Raw genomic sequence first — 9,117 nt, forward strand, 5'->3', positions numbered from 1 at the left:
TTATTTAATTCACAATGTATATGAATAGATCGTTTCAACTTTTTAATTAAAAGTTTAACTATTAGAATATACAATTATATTATTTATTTAGCACCATTTTTAACATGGGTTACATACAACTGAGAGTGGTCTGGGTTTTCCCTGGCTACCTCGGGATGGGTATTCCATGGTGCAGGTGTAAAAGAATGGCAAAACGTTTTTGCAAGTATACTGTTTCTCTCATACATAATTTTTGTGACATGGTATATTCTTTATGGGTGGTAAATATATATAGGCTCAGTAAAAGATGATGATGGCCTTTTCCACATTTCCACAAATTCAGTAAACATCATACTAATTCACCATGCATGTACAGAAAAGCAGAGGAGCCCAGAATATGAACGCAATGCGTTTTATACATCGTTAAGCGTTTTCCTCCCATATAAAACGATCTCATAGATCTCAGCTCTGCTTTCGATATTGTTGATCATACAATTCCTATTTCTGGATTGGAAAATCATGTAGGCATTCAGGGTTTTAAATTGGTTCCAGTCTTTTTTAACCAACAGAAATTGTTCTGTACGCATTGGAAATCATACTTTCTCAGCAGCACATCTTTCCTACCACAGGGATCTATTCCTGCTCCTATACTATATTCTTTATACTTGCTGCCACTGGGATCCATCTTTTCCAAATACAGAGTATCATTTCATTTATACGCTGACGACACCCAACTGTACCTCCCATTTAAACAAAATAAAGTTCTGTTGACTGGTAGTCGAAAATTCGATCACATCACTCCTATTTTAACTTCGCTACACTGGCTACCGGTCAAACTTAGAATTGAGTTAAAAACATTTTTTAACTTGGATCCATGATATAACTGGCCCTTAAAAATAAAAATCTGCCTGCCTCTATGGGAATTTAACATAGGGGTGTCCTGACTTATGCACCCTGTATTTTCAGGAAGAACATTAATTTATTTACGATACATTATTCATTCACAAAGAAAATTGGTGTCCTTAAAGGTTGGAGTTTTCCTATTTTTTTTTAATTAAGGCATTAAGATCAATTTCCAAAAGATGATTTTTTTATTCCTCTTTTTAGTCAACTTTAGCATGGGTGTGTTCACTTATGCTAAGCAAATATACAAGTAGGAACCAGGGAACTCAGTACAATGAACACAGTAATAAAAGGACAGACTTTGTATGGCATAATTATTATTTATTTTTTTAGTGTAGCCATTCCTGCATCACTTTGAATAAATACTCATTTGATACATTTTTAATGTATTATTCTTTGGTATTTAGCTAAATAGCTAATCTATTGAACTGCAGGAAAGTGCTAAATCAAATCAGATCTAGAGGAACAACAATAGGAAACATTTTCCATTTCAAATTGTTAGACAATTCTTTTTGTTTTGCTAAGGTATTTTGGTTGCATTTCTGTACCATTTACTTCTATTAACATAAATGTTTAGTACCCAAAAATTACATTTCAGTTTTACACTTACTCAACCTAATTTCATCTATGAAATAGGACATCTTATAGATTAAATCAAATACTCTTTTGCTATTGTAACTCAATTGTATTATAGCTCAAATGTTATTTTGTAAGCCCTCTTGATGAACTGCGAACTGCAGACAGCATGACTGTGCATAGTCAAGTTCAATTTAGCTTTTACTTCCAAATGACTTTCAGTTTCTATTTCTAGGAAATGAAGCCTGTTCTTATTCACATGCTATGAACAGTTTCTGTTTCTGTTTCTGAAGTATGGTTTTGAAAAAATATGGATGTCAGTAATTGACTGATAGCTTGGACTAAAAGGGTGTATATGATTCACGTGAAGAACCTTTAATCTCCTTGGAACTAAGTTTCTGAAACTTATTAACTTTTTATATTTCAATTTTAGTATTTTGAAATAATATGCATGCCAATAAGGGCATGTATGTGTGTGTGGTTCCATTTTTCATTATGCATGTGAGTATCTTACAAATATAGCTGGCAAAACTGAAAGTAAATTATTGTATATAACTGTTGTGGTGCGGACTTGATTTCAGTTGCTTTAAGCAAAATACATGTCAAAAGGGGATCAAAAACAACCAGGTGAGAGGGTCCTTGTATGATTTTCTCAGATCGCTACAGTATCTATAATTGTGTGATCTGTATAAATACAGGGGGGAGTATTTATACAGATCACACAATTATAGATAGGCTACTGTAGCGATCGGAGAAAATTATAGACTCACTTAACAGTTTTAATGATCTTTTATTAACGTAAGCACCTGTGTGGCCAATGCTCTTGCCTCACACAGTCCAGTGAACCTCAAACTTCTGGAAAAACCCCTCTTATCCAACCCCGCCCCCACATAACTGTGCAGGCTCGTTCTTCAGAAGAACAGCTCACGCCTTAAAGCCCCACACAATCAGAACACATGAAAGAAAATACATGCATCTAGATATTGAATATAAACAGTCTTTAGATTTGCTACACTGCTCCCCCTTCACAAAGTTCCTCGACCTCGCGGGAACAAACAAAGTCCCTGAACCGTCTCGGAGGCCTTCTGACACGCTGAGGCCGCAGTTGCCCGTCCTGTGTAACTGAAACCGGGCTATATGAATGTGAGGTTTGCAGCTCAAGTATTTGTGTGGGTGTATGTGGATCTGCTAGAGGACTGGAAGTGCTCGACTGGGGACCTGGTCCACACTCTGGGGCAGTGGCGGTCACAGAAAATTAATAGGGGTGGCCAGAGGAGGCCATAGCAAAATCTTGGGGTGGCACCAAAAACAATCAAAAAATTCAGTGTAATGTGTGTTATACTCGTTTACGTTTGTTTCTGGTTAATGTAAACAGGGTTCCTACACATTTTCCATTTTAAAATTCCATACTTTTTCAGACTCAAATTTCAAATCTTCACAGTAGATTTTCAGATCATTTTCAAAGTGCCCCCTATTATGATTTTTCAAATATTCCCTTTCATGCTACAGTATGTGTAATGCAGCTCTCTGCAAAGGTATGAAAATGAAAGAGCACGCAATAAATTAAGTTATTTTTTCTCAAAAGAAAGAATCGATTTTGAACCACCAAAAACGAGTCATCAGGAATTTGAATCCCACTTCCGTGACGGCTACACGTCACTGGGTAACCAACCCGGTCACACTAAATGCGTCCCTAGCACCTATTGTGTTTATCGTGCAATTTATACGCGAGAATGAGTTTTTACGTGCATGGGTAGTGGTGTGGGGTGCGAGTGTATTATACGTTTGGTTAGGATTAGTGGTGTGGGGTGCGTGTGTATTAGGCTACATGCTATAAAGTGTGTCTCATATGCACGCGAAAACTGTGTATCCATTTACATCATAACTAATTTTTGCGTATAAATTGCACGATAAACACAATATGTGCTATAAATGAGGAATATAGCACAATATGTGCTATAGAGACGCATTTTCATGAGATCAGGCTGGGTAACACATTTGCCTAATGTCCACCTATGAACGCTGTCCGTCCGCGAACAACTTGACCTGCCCTCAAACACCAGGGTTGCCAGCTCTCACGCATCTGGCGTGATACTCACGCTTTCAGCATCAATCTCACACTCTCATTTTTCTCCCCTCAATCCGTTAATTTTCTATTGATGACTATTGACTAGGCCACAGTGTATTAATGACAGGAGAGGAGTTTAGCTGAGCCCACAGCTGTAACATCTGCCAACAATGTTCTCACTGCAGTATTTGGTGATCGTTGATTCGTTGAAAACCTTTGCACGTGATAGTCAGTTGCGTGTGAGAAGTTCAGAGAGATTTTGGAGCATAGGTTCGGAGTCAGAGCCACTGATGCGCGTTTGAAAGTTTGGATGACAATCAAGGTAAGCAGATAATAAAATAGTGTGCCTTGTCACTACAGACGTAGCCTTGCCTAATCAGTCGGTGTGCCGAGAGTGTTGTCCGAGAGCGCGCTCTACAGTGCGCGAGTGAGATCGAGTGTGTTCGAGCATAATATAGTAGTTGTGGAACTCCAGTAAGTCAAGGCTATTTTATTCACTTTAAACATCGGATGAAGTGATTATTTTCTCTTTAATAAAGATGATGCTGAGTCATTAATAAATCATGACAAAAAAAATTTTTTTGTCACCGACGTAGTCCGCTATATGTTAGCGATTATAACGTTAATCCTTGTTTTATACAGTTCTATGCGTTTACCCAGCTTGTTTAACACTGTAGTAGCTAACGTTATAGCCTATGCCTCACACACACCCATATCGTGTAACGTTACGCAGTCTTTTAGATTAACGTTAGGTTAGATTTTCACGCTTTCACTGTGTGATTTAGTCGGTTTATATAATTTAATATTACTATTTGGTCTACTATAGCTATTATCTTTGCAACACAAACAGAAAATGCATGATTTAGTTTCAAACACGAGGAGTGAAATGTTACAATTCACCCCATAGTCTGGGTTAGTTGTAACATACCCTGGGGTGAGATGTAACATTATGAAATAAGGATTTTGACAAAAAAAATATTTTGAAAGGTTTTTATTCGACACTGACTTTTCAATATAACTGATGTGTGTGTGTCACTCTTAGTCATAGTAATTGACCATTATAAATTGAACTTGAACACAAACATTGTTTGTTTGTAAGCATGTTTGTTACTGCCAGTGTTAGTATTGGCCATAATAAAACTGAACACTTGAACTGTGTGTGTGTGTGTGTGTGTGTGTGTGTGTGTGTGTGTGTGTGTGTGTGTGTGTGTGTGTGTGTGTGTGTGTGTGTGTGTGTGTGTGTGTTTCATTGTTGCTAACCCAGAGTCATGTAGCCATGAACTAGCTCACCTTACAGCTAACAGGCAAAACATTAGCACTACAACTTGCATGGAAAATATCTACACAGACACACAATAAATATAATAAAAGTTTGATGAGTTTAACTACAAAGCAGAAATTCCCATAACAAAAAAAAACAAAAAAAGTAAAAAAAAAAGTTACTTTCTTACCTCAAAATTGTTTTTTTAACGATAGCATAGTAACATGTGCTGTGTCTGCCACTGGGCTCTATTTTATTACATGGGGAATAAGAACTAAACTAAGCATGTGCGAAGTGAATCAGGTGATTTGTAACTAGTTCCTGATCGGACAGATTGGAATTGTTACAACTGACCCGTGTTACAACCATCCCCGGTCTCGGTATGTTTTGAATAATTACTTGAAAATAATTATTTTTTGCCGTTCATCATTGTCTGTATTCATAATTTAATTCAGCATCAATCACTCTGTTTTTGATGCAACATTCAAAAGTTAATTAATTTGATTTAAAAAAATTAAACTAAAAATGAATAACACATTACAACAAACATGAACAATTATTAAAAATAATTAAAGTTATACATTTATTAACAGGTTTGGAAATAACATGTGTAGTATTTTACAGACATGAAGTGATGGTGATAATAAATAAATCCATAATCGTATGTAGCCTATAGGCCTAGTTATATTTTAACATAAAAAAACCAACTTAATATGGTGGTGTAAAAAAAAAAGTTTCAAAAGGTACAAAAATGGACCTTTCACATCTAAACCTAAAATGTTGTACCTTTATAAGCCGTTTTGGGTACATAATTGTACCCTAGGGACCTATTGTGGACCTTTAAAGGTACAGTTAGGCTATATATTTTGTACCCCTATAGGACAAAATTTACCTCTACATGAAGGTCAGAATGTGTCTATAGCATCCTGAAAACATCCAACACTTCTTACAACTGATTTTATACAACTTATTTAATCATTTATATTTATATAATTATATTTAAAATGCATCCCACCCAAATTAATGGGTACAATGGGCGAATACTAGCTCACAACATCAAACTATATGCGATATCGTTTAATGGGTTAAGGCGACGGAAAGCATTTTAATAGCCTATTATTTTGAGGAAATCTACAATGACAAAATATATGACTGGAAAATAGGCTTTTAATTACAAAATACATATGTTTTGGTAATAAAGATAGATCTATCTAAGTGAACATTAGCCTTTGACTTAAATTTATATAACAATGAGGCAATAATAATTGGCTCAAATAAAGTATTAAAAGTATAGTAATCAAATTGTTTTAGTGAACAACTATTAAAATACATTAAGAAATGTATAAACAATAAACTTATAATAGATTTTAACAAATGCCAGCTGAGGGCGCCGTCGGCCTGCCGATTGTTGTCACACTTTAGGGCCGTATCCAGACCAGATGAGCGTTTTCCAACCAGTTTGCCGTCTGGCGAGAGCAGCGGTGCAGTGTAAAAACTCCTCAAACATTTTAAAATTGCTAAAATGTGTAAAAAATAATTAATTATGTAGCCTACCATTCATTTGGGATGTCTCTAATAACAAATAACACCTAGGCCTACACATAAAGCTTCCTCTTTTCCGTGGCTTGTTGCGCATACGGTCAAATAGGCCTACACATGAAAATATTGTCACAACGTCCGCCTTGCCGTGTATTACTGTAAAAAAACACACATCAGTTATGTCCGTGCTGTCAACGTATGGCATGCATTTTTATGTCATCGTTTAGCTAGCGTATATGCAAGTGCTTTTAAACCATTCAAGCACGGCAAGACAAAAAAGAACATCATCCTGACACACCGGACGCACAGAAAGTTTTTTTTTTTTTTTAAGGATATAGCTGATGGAGATTTGTCCTGCTGTGTCTGTCACTTCTGGTGTAAAATTATTGGAAGGACCTTTTGTTGTATGTTTTGATTTTAGGCTACATATTTTTTATAGCTAGAATTCTGAATTAAAAGTCTAATGTTTGTTCACATATATTATCAGAGCTAAATGTATAGCTCACATGGGTCTGTCGAATATTGAGGAAAACCATATAAAACTGATTTGGAAAGTACAAGCTAAAATACAAACATAACAGTAAACTTGTTATTCTAGTTTCATTGTGTCTTTCCTTTCATTTGAACAGTTTTTACACTTTTTTCCCAATCAAAGAGCCGGTTTTGCTGACACATATACAGTGACAACACTATTAATGTTAAAAATGTGGCCTATACAATTATATTCTCAACATAGTGATAGACAGCAATGTTTATGAAGTTTCACTTAAAAAAAGAGCCGAACACACTATAGCTAAGCGAGGACAGAGTGAACTGTGAGAAGAACATCAGAGAAGCATTTCATTTCATTTCAGTCAGATGAGACGTTCCACTAGGCTACTTATTTGTAAGGGAAACAGATCAATTTAGCTCAATTTTGAAAGAATCACTATCACATGGCACTCGAAAGGGAGAGTAAATGCTAAAATTAAATGTAATATCATGTTCTTTGTGCACAATTAATGTTAAGTGGGAGATTTAGTAGTGATTAATGTTTTGTTATGCTAATTTAGAAGAATTTCTGTTAATGTTGGTTTTAGGAGAGTCATCATCACGGTGACAAGTGGTGCATGTGGCTTGGTTTGAGAGCAATGCTTAAAATGCTTAAATTGCTGCACTCATACAGCAAGTGATACTATGCTATCGTTAACATGTTAGCAAATTTGCAAATTAGCCCTTATTGAACAAGCCTGTTAGCTAGCTACGTTTATACTAATAAAAATGTTCACATCGAGGTTACATGAAAATTTTAAGTTAAATGTATGAATTAGTGTACTCAAACATTTCAAGTTAGGAAAAAGTAAAATACTGTATGAGTGCAAAATAAAAATCTGCCAGTTCTGCTTACTTAAATTTTTTATTTCTTAACTTAAACATTTTGAGGCAACTGATTGCCTTACATTTTTTAGTTTTGCCAACTTATTTGGGTTTACAGTGTATGGAAAAACATATAGATCATATAAACAATTCGGTCTAACAATCAACTTCTAGTATCTCTCTCTGAGAAGAATGTATAAATGCATCTATAATTGTGTGATCTGCATAAATGCAAGGGGAAAATCATATAAGGACCCTCTCGTCTAGATTTGGTTATTTTTGCTCTGGTTTTGTGTCTGCTCCTCCAATTTGATTATTTATCCCTTAAATATATTTACAGTATATCAGCATAGACTCCACAGTTGACTTGTATCTCGCTTAAAGCAACTGAAATCAAGTCCGCAACACAACAGTAACATCAATTTACTTTCAGTTTTAAGAGCTATATTTGTCAGATACTCACAATAATGAAAAATGAGACCACACACACACACACACACACACACACACACACACCCTTATTGACATGCATATTATTGCAAAATATGAAAATATAACATGCTATATAAATATATATATTTATATATATATAAATGCATTTCCTGGAAATAGAAACTAAAAGTAATTTGGAAGTAAAGGCTAAATTTAACTTGACTGGCAGTTCATCATGATTGAGTTAAAATTGCAAAATTTGACTTAATTTATAAGTAATATGTTCTTTCCTATTTCACAAAATTAGGTTGAGTAAATGTAAAACTGAAATGTAATTTTTGGGTACTACCTTTAGAAGTACACGTGCAACAAAAATGCCTTAGCGAAACAAAAGAATCATCTATCTAACAATTTGAAATGTTTAATTTTTCCTAATGTTGTTCCTCTAAATCTGACTTGATTTTGCACTTTCCTGCAGTTCATGAGATTATCTCTCAAAATACCAAAGAAAAATACATTAAAATTAGTTATCAAATGAGTATTTATTCAAAGTGATGCAGGAATGGCTTAAAGGGATAATTCAGAAATGTAAAGTTTTGGGTCATCTACCCCTTTAATTGAATCTGTCAGGGTGTAACGGTGGTGAAGGTGTAAAATCAAAGAATATACTTAGCCTATATGTATATATATCGCAATGCATGCAGAGAATACATTTCAACATGAATATCAAGAAAGGTGTGCTTTCTCTCAGTCTGATTGCTCCAGATACCCCAGTTCCCTGTTTTGGTTGAATGCATGTATTGTCAAGAAAAATTAACAAAACGAGATTAAATAGGATTTATTCAGCAGATCTCAATAAGCAAAAGTTATTTTGTTCATAAACGTTTTGAAGAATCTAAAATACAAGAGTGTCACTATTATTCCCACATTACTTATTTGTGTCATTTAATAGTTTTAATGTTGTTAAAAGTAGAAAGATTTTACATCGTTACTTTAAAAAAAA

The 9,117-nt window shown here is 34.8% G+C and overlaps 1 protein-coding gene across 2 annotated transcripts in view; it reads right to left on the reverse strand.

The window, feature by feature from the left end:
* The window catches only part of LOC307000905 (interferon-induced protein 44-like), a 71,250-nt gene that overhangs the window by 44,008 nt on the left and 18,125 nt on the right, over positions 1-9,117 (reverse strand). The window contains exon 7 of one of the 2 annotated variants that reach the window (XM_079616851.1): positions 8,645-9,117. This exon is cut by the window's right edge and continues 400 nt beyond it. The exons of the other annotated variant lie outside the window; for it this stretch is intronic. The gene's annotated coding sequence lies outside the window, so the exon portion shown is untranslated. Of the gene's footprint in view, positions 1-8,644 lie in introns of those variants that run through there. 2 annotated transcript variants of the gene reach the window in all.

Source organism: Phoxinus phoxinus (assembly GCF_949152265.1).
Source record: "Phoxinus phoxinus genome assembly, chromosome: 6".
In the NCBI taxonomy this organism is placed as follows: domain Eukaryota; kingdom Metazoa; phylum Chordata; class Actinopteri; order Cypriniformes; family Leuciscidae; genus Phoxinus; species Phoxinus phoxinus.